The following is an 8,318-nucleotide window of genomic DNA, read 5'->3' as shown; positions in this document are numbered from 1 at the left end:
TATCCCTGATGAACATAGATGCTGAAATACTCAACAAACTATTAGCAAAGCAGATCCAGCAATACATTTAAAAAGATCATACATCATGATCAAGTGGAATTTATTCCAGTGATGCAAGGTCAGTAAAATATCTTTCAATCAATAAATGAATACACTATATAAATGAAATGAAACATAAAAATTACATGATATCAATAGATGCAGAAAAAGCATTTGAAAAAATCCAGCACCCATTTATTTTATTTATTTATTTTAAAATTATCTTTATTATTGAAAGTATTACAGATATCCCCATTTTTTCCCATTGACCCCCTTCATCCCACACCTGCCCCCCCCCCCCACTCCGTGGATTATACATATATGCATATAGGTTCTCTGGTTAATCTTTCCCCACCCACCCACCCTCACCTTCCCTCTGAGATTGATCAGTCTGTTCCATGCTTCTATGTCTTTGGATCTGTTTTGCTCATCAGTTTATTTTGTTCATTAGATTCCACATGTGAGTGAGATCATGTATCTTTTTTACTTGACTTTCTCTGATTGGCTTATTTCGCTCAGCAAAGTGGGAATAAAGGGAACATACCTCAACGTAATAAAGGCCATATATGACAAACCCATAGCCAATATCATATTCAACGGGCAAAATCTAAAAGTGTTTTCCTTAAGATCGGGAATAAGGGAGTGATGTCAGCTTTCACTGCTTAGTCAATGCAGTACTGAAAGTCCTAGTCACAGAAATCAGACAAGAAGAAAAAAATAAATGGCATCTAAATTGGAAAGAAAAGAGTAAAACTATAGTTGTTTGCAGATGACATGATTTTGCATATAGAGATCTCTCAAGATTCCACCCAAAACTACTAGAACTGACAAATTATTTCAGTAAAGTAGCAGGGTACAGAATAAATATTCAGAAATCAATTTGCAGTCTTATACACCAATAGTGAACTATCAGAAAAGGAAACTAAAAAAAAAAAAACAATCCCGTTCACAGTTGCTTGAAAAACATAAAATACCTAGGAATAAATTTAAATAAGAATATGAAAGACCTGCACTTGGAAAATTGTAAGACACCGAAGAAAGAAACTGATGAAGATACAAGTAAGTGGAAGCATATAGCATGTTCATGGATAGGATAATTAATATTATTAAAATTTCTGCACTACCCAAAGCAATCTATAGATTCAATGTAATTCCTATCAAGATACCAATGACGCATTTCATAGAACTACAAAAAATTTTTTTAAAAATTTATATGAAACACAAAATACCCCATATACCCTCAAAATACACCACAGAAATCTTAAGAAATAAGAACAAAATAAGAGGAATCACACTCTGATATCAAACTATACTACAAGGCCATTCTAGTCAAAACATCATGGTATTGGCATAAAAACAGACATATAGATCAATGGAACAGAGTAGAGAGCCCAGAAGTAAATCAATACCTTTATGGTCAATTTGACAAAGCAGGCATAAACATACAATTGGGCAAAGTGTGAGTTGGGAAAATTGGATAGATACGTGCAAAAAAAAAAAAAAACCCACAAAAAACTAGACCACCTTCTTACAACATACACAAGAATAAACTGAAATTGATTAAAGACTTAAATGTTAGACTCAAAACCATAAACATTTTAGAAGAATACATAGGCAGTAAAATCTCAGACATTTTTCAATGTAATTGTTATTTCTGATATGTCTCCTTGGACATTTCTCAATGTAATTGTTTTTTCTTGAAACAAAAGAAAAAAATAAACAAATGGAAGGACATCAAACTAAAAAGGAACACAACAAAGAAAACCATCAACAAAATAAAAAGACAACTCACTGAATGGGAGGACATATTCACTAGTGATTCATCTGACAAGAGGTTAATATCCAAAATTTATAAAGAACTTATACAACTCAACACCCCTCCCCCAAAAAACAACAATAAACAATCCAATTAAAAAATGGGCAAAGGACTTGAATAGACACTTCTCCAAAGAGGACATAAAGATGGCCACCAGACACATGGTTAGATGCTGAACATCACTAATCATCATAGAAATGCAAATTAAATCCACAGTGAGACATCACCTCACACCTGTCAGAATGGCTATCATCAATAAATCAACAAACAAGTGCTGGCGAGGATGTGGGGAAAAGGTTACCGTCGTGCACTGTTGGTGGGAATGCACACTGATGCAGCCACTGTGAAAAATCAGTATGGGGTTTCCTTAAAAAATTAAAAATGGAACTGCCTTATGACTGAGTGAATCCATTTTGGGGAATATACCTAAAGAAACTCATAACACTAATCTGAAAGATCATTGTAGCCTTATTTACAATAGCAAACATCTGTTAACAGCCTAAGTGTTCATCAGTAGATGAGTAGATAAAAAAAAACAAAACCGTGGTACATTTACACAATGGGAAAAAAGAAGGAAATCTTACTTTTTGCCACAGTGTGGATGGATCTGGAGAAGATTATGCTAAGTGAAACAAGCCTATCAGACAAGACAAATGCCATATGATTTCACTTACATGTGGAATCTAATGAACAAAATAAACAAACAAAATTGAAATGACTAATAGATACAGAGAACAGACTGACAGCTGGGGGAGGTAGTTGGGGGGTTGAGTGGAAAGGGAAGGTATTAAGAGATAAAAAAAACAACAGGAAAAAAACACACCTCATGGACACAGAAGCAGTTGGTGATTACCAGAGTTACCAGAGGTAAAGGGGTTGGGGGAGGTAGTAAAGGATAAAGTGGGGGAGGGGGAGATAAATGGTGACAGAAGACTTGGGATTGTGAACACGCAACACAATATACAGATGATGTATTATAAATTGTACACTTGAAACCTATATAATTGTATTAGCCCATGTCAGCCCAATAAATTCAATACAAATTTAAAAAAAAGATTTGAGGTAGTGGAAAAACATCCTCTCTATAAAACAGTAATATGCAAATCATCACTCCACTACACTCACAAGCCACGCCCACCGGTCACGCCCACTGGCCAATCAGAAAGGGAATATGCAAATACACCTAACCAAGATGGCTGCAGCCTCGGAGAGCAGTTGTTGGAACTGGGATATTGGAGCCGAAGATCAGAGGGGAAGATCGGAGCCAGCGGGGGTCCCCCACAGGTGATCAGAGCCAGCTGGGGTCCCCTGCAGGCGATGGGAGCCAGCTGGGGATCCCTGTCCAGGGCCCGAGCCTCAGCCAGAGGCTTGCGGCATTGGCTGGGGGTGGAGCTGGGCCACTGGAACCAGCTGGGGTCCCCTGCGGTGATTGGAGCCAGCTGGGGGTCCCTGACCAGGGCCCAAGCCTCAAACAGAAGCTTGAGGCCTTGGCCTTGGATGGAGCGGGGGATAGAGCCATCTGGGGGTCCCTGCCCAGGGGCCGAGCCTCAAACAGAGGCTTGCGGCATTGGATGGGGGCGGAGCGGGGAGATCAGAGCCAGCTGGGGGTCCTGCCCAGAGCCCAAGCCTTGGCCAGAGGCTTGCAGCCTTGGCCGTTGGGGCGGAGCCTGGTGATCGGAGCCAGCTGGGGTCCCCTGAGGGCCATCGGAGATAGCTGGGGGTCCCTGCCCAGAGCCCAAGCCTCTGCCAGAGGCTTTAGGCCTTGGCTGGGGGTGGAGCCCACGAGAGGAGCCAGCTGGGGGTCCCTGCAGGTGATTGGAGCCAGCTGGGGGTCCCTGCCCAGGGCCCAAGCCTCAGCCAGAGGTTTTAGGCCTTGGCTTGGGGTGGAGCCCTCCAGCGGAGCCAGCTGGGGTCCCTTGCAGGTGATCCGAGCCAGCTGGGGGTCCCTGCCCAGAGCCCAAGCCTCTGCCAGAGGCTTGCGGCCTTGGCCGCTGGGGCGGAGCCTGGCAATCAGAGCAAGCTGGGGTCCCCTGTGGGCGATCGGAGCCAGCTGGGGGTCCCTGCCCAGAGCCCAAGCCTAGAGGCTTGCACCCTTGGCCGTGGGTGGAGCCGGGCGATAGAGCCAGCTGTGGGTGTCTGTGGGCAATTGGAACCAGCTGGGGGTCCCTGCCCAGGGCCCGAGCCTCAAACAGAGGCTTGCGGCCTTGGCTGGGGATAGAGCAGGGTGATCAGAGCCAGCTGGGGGTCCCTGCCCAGGGCTGGAGGCTTTAGGCCTTGGCAGGGGTGGAGCCGGAGATCACAGGAGATAGGTGTGAACTACAGAGGAAATACCTTTTCTGACCACTCATTGGCTAAGCTCCCTGTATGCCACTGGTGATATTCTTAGTAACTTGGGTATAAGAATCCAAAAAAGTGATCTAGGGCTTTTCCACCACACTCCTGGAGAAAAAAATGAAGGTCCACTGCTGGAGGGCTAAGAAATGTCATAACCTGCCCTACACGGTTTGGCTCAGTGGATAATGTCTAGGTTTGCCAACCGCAGAGTCCAGGTTAGATTCTGATCAAGGGCATGTACCTAAGTTGCAGGCTCCTCCCTGGCTGGGGCCCAGGTCAGGGCTCAGGAAGGAGGCAAGCAATCTAAGTATTCCTCTCACTTTGATGTTTCTCTCTGTCTTTCCCTTTCTCTTTCACATTCTCTAAAAGTCAATGGAAACATATACTCAGGTGAGGATAAAAAAAAAAAAAGAAAGAAATGTCATCCTATCTAATAAAAGAGTACTATCCAGATTGATCATCACTGCAACACACAATATAGCTGCCCCCATGTGGTCAAAGATCCTGCCCCCATGTGGACACAAGATGGCAACCACAAGATGGCCAGCAGGAGAGGGCAGTTGGGAGGCACCCGGCCTGCAAGGGAGGGCAGTTGAGAAGGACCAGGCCTGCAAGGGAGGGCAGTTGGAGGTGATCAACCCTGCAGGAGAGGGCAGTTAGGGGTAACCAGGCCGGCAGAGGAGGGAAGTTGGGGGCAAACAGGCTGGCAGCAGAGTGGTTAGGGGGTGATCAGGCTGGCAGGCAGAAGCGGTTAGGGGCAATCAGGAAGGTAGGCAGGCAAGCAGTTGGGAGCCAGCAGTCCTGGATTGTGAGAGGGATGTCCGACTGCCCTCAAGGCAGTCGGACATCCCTTGAGGGGTCCCAGATTGGAGAGGGTACAGGCTGGGCTGAGGGACAACCCCCCTCCGTGCACGAATTTCGTGCACCAGGCCTCTAGTAAAATATAATCTCAAATAACAATAATTTCTGTAGAAAAGATAAAACAGAAATGCAGGCTAATGCAGTGCAAAGTCACCAGAAATTAGTACGGTTGCTACTTTGGTGAGGGTGGGTGTGGGGGTGGAGATGGGCAGACTTTTTTTTTTTAATCTAAGGCTTTGGAATAACATTTTGGCTAAGTATAACAAATTGAAATTTGTAAGAAAATATGCTACTTCTTGCATTTATTAAAAGACAGAATGTCTATCTCAATCTATACTGATTCATTTATATTTTTACAAAGTAACTCTGTGAAGATAACTAATCACCTTGTAACAGAGTTTGTCTCTCAGAAAATGAAGGATTGGGGTGTGAAATACAAATTTTTGCTTCTACTCCCATCTAAAATATTTGTGTATTTTTGAAATCACATGGCATATATTACCTATTAAAATGAATATATAACAACTACCTTTTAGAAATCTAACATGACCTTAATTATTAAATTAATTAGAATAGTTTAAAAATTTCTACTTTCATATAATATGTTTAGGGTATAGGTGAAAATGTTTTTTGGAAAAATCCATTAACATAATTTCACATAAAATATTTCATCACACTCTAGACGGTTTGGTTCAGCTGGTTTGGATAGATTCTGCCTGCAGTCTGAAACGTGTCGGGTTCTATTCTGGTCAAGGGCATACACTTTGGTTGAAAACTCCTCAGCTCTGGTCCAGGCATGTGCAGGAGGCAACCAATCAATGTGTCTCTCTCACATCCATGCTTCTCTTTCTCTGTCTCTCCCCGTCCCTTCCACTATCTCTAAAAAAATAAATGGAAACATATCCTTGGGTGAGGATTAACAAAAACAAATATTTCTTCACACTGAAACATTAGTTTGAGTGCAATCTTATTTAGAGGTAGAAATGTATGTGACTATCTCAAAAATTGAATTATAATTTAAGTTTGGAAATCACTGGATATATATTCTTTGTCCATCCTAATATATAAAAACCCATAGTCCATAACGACCGAACGGATTACCGGTCCATCCCCCGGCCCTCAGGCTCCATTGATCAGGGGATGGCTAACAGAACTGGGTCCCTCAGGCTCCAGTGAATCCACGGAGCCTGGTCCCTCTCCCGGCCTGCAGGCTCCCATTGATCAGGGGATGGGTAACAGGGAACCGGAGTGAGTGGCGCAGGGACTGGAGAGCAGCTGGAAGGCAGCCTCTTGGTTCCTCCTCCGGCCCTCAGACTCCAATCAATCGGTGGTGGAGGCGGGCGGAACTGGGGATTGGCTTCTTTAGTAGTCCTGTAGGTTCAATCTCCAGAGGATGTGCCAGGCACCAATGGACCAGCGCCTCTGGCACGATCCCAACAGCGCTGCCGGCCTCCTGGAACTCAGCCTCAGGCACTGCGGCCACTTCCCCTCCCTAGACACTCCACAAGGAAGAAAGGATGCCACCAGCAGCTCCAGGGGTGACCAGCGGTGACTGACTGCTCTCCCTGTGCTTCCTCCAGGTCACTGGAGCCGGCCCCCGCCCGCCCCGCTCCAGATGAAGTGTTTTCACTGCACTCGGAAGGAATGTAGTAGAAAAACAAAAACCGATGACCAAGAGAATGCCGCAGTCAACGGCCGGAGTCCATCTCAGGAGAACGGAGAGAAGGGAGAATTCCATAAGCTGGCCGATGCCAAGACATTTCTGAGTGACTGCCTGGCGTGTGACAGTTGTGTAACCGCAGAGGAAGGGGTCCAAGTTTCTCAGCAGAACACCAAGGACTTCTTCCGTGCTCTGAACCTTAATAAGAAATGTGATACCTCACAGCACAAGGTGCTGACAGTGTCCGTGTGTCCTCAGTCTCTGCCTTATTTTGCTGTTAAATTCAGCCTCAGTGTCACTGATGCACCCAGAAGGCTCTGCGGATTTCTCAAAAGCCTTGGGGCGCAGTGTCTTTCACATGAAGATAGCTGCGGACTTCAGCATCCTGGAGAGTCGGAAGGAATTTGTGTGTCGGTACTGCCAGCACCGTGAGGAAGAGCCCCGGCTACCCATGCTGACCTCCGCCTGCCCCGGCTGGGACCGATATGCAGAGCGTGGGCTCGGTCACCCCATCACCCGCACCTCTGCACGGCCAAGTCTCCCCAGCAGATCATGGGCTCTCTGGTGAAGGACTACTTCACCAGATGGCAGAACCTGTCCCCAGACAAGATTTTCCACGTCACTGTGGCCCCATGTTATGACAAGAAACTGGAGGCCCTTTGAGAAGATGTTCCCACAGCTTTGCATAGTTTCCAGGTGCTGACTGCGTGTTAACCTCAGGTGAAATTGTCCAGATAATGGAGCAAAGTGACCTCGCCTCGAATGATGCCACAGTGGACACTCTGTTTGGAGACATGAAGGAGGAGGAGGTGAGGCTCCACGAGGGTGGCAGCTCCGTCGGGCACCTGGTGCACATCTTCAGGCACAGGGCCAAGGAGCTGTTCAATGAGGATATGGGGGTGCTCACCTACCGCACCCTGAGGAACAGAATCTTCCAGGAGGTCACCCTTAAAAGGGACGGAGAGGTTCTGCTAAGCTTTGAGGCTGCTTATGGCTTTTGGAACATCCGGAAGTGGTCCTGAAGCTGAAGAGGGCCAAGTTCCCCTGCCACTTCGTGGAGGTCCTGGCCTGCACCGGGCATGCCTAAGCGGCAGGGGCCAGGCCCAGGTGGAGGACGGGCATGCCGACAGGGCACTGTGCGGCAGATGGAAGGCATCTACACTGCCATTCCAGTGTGGCCCCCGGAGACCAGCGCCCATGTGCAGGAGCTGTACCAGGAGTGGCTGGTGGGAAGGGCGACTCCTCCCGGGCCCAGGCGGCCCTGCATACTGCTTAGTAGGGCCAGGGCAGCCTGCAAGGACATCATGTGGTAAAGGTCCAGCAGACGCCCGGCCTGCAGGCCGCCTGAGGAAGGGTGTCAGACACGTGAAGGAAAGGCTTAGCATCTCTGTCATTGCTTTGGTTTTCAGGAATCCCTGCTCCCCATCTGTCAGCTCCCTCCCTCTGAGGGGTGCTGTCGTCATCACATGGGTGCAACTGGAATATTGTATCTTGAGAGGATTGCCCCAATGTACATATCCTTTTATCCGATGATGAAAAAATCCCAAAGAACAAGAATGGCGACAGACTACTGTCCTTTAGGCTTAAAAAACCTGGGAAGTGTCCTGC

The 8,318-nt window shown here is 46.7% G+C and overlaps 1 pseudogene across 1 annotated transcript; it reads left to right on the top strand.

Moving 5' to 3' along the window:
- Window positions 1-6,665: 6,665 nt before the first annotated feature.
- LOC307097086 (nuclear prelamin A recognition factor-like) lies at window positions 6,666-7,986 on the top strand (annotated as a pseudogene). The gene has a single exon. The product of its transcript is annotated as a nuclear prelamin A recognition factor-like (transcript).
- Window positions 7,987-8,318: the final 332 nt, after the last annotated feature.

The sequence above is a fragment of the Cnephaeus nilssonii genome (genome assembly GCF_951640355.1).
Source record: "Cnephaeus nilssonii genome assembly, chromosome: 3".
Lineage (NCBI taxonomy): Eukaryota > Metazoa > Chordata > Mammalia > Chiroptera > Vespertilionidae > Cnephaeus > Cnephaeus nilssonii.
The sequence above is the reverse complement of the archived record's forward strand: the minus strand, read 5'-3'. Positions and strand labels throughout refer to the sequence as shown.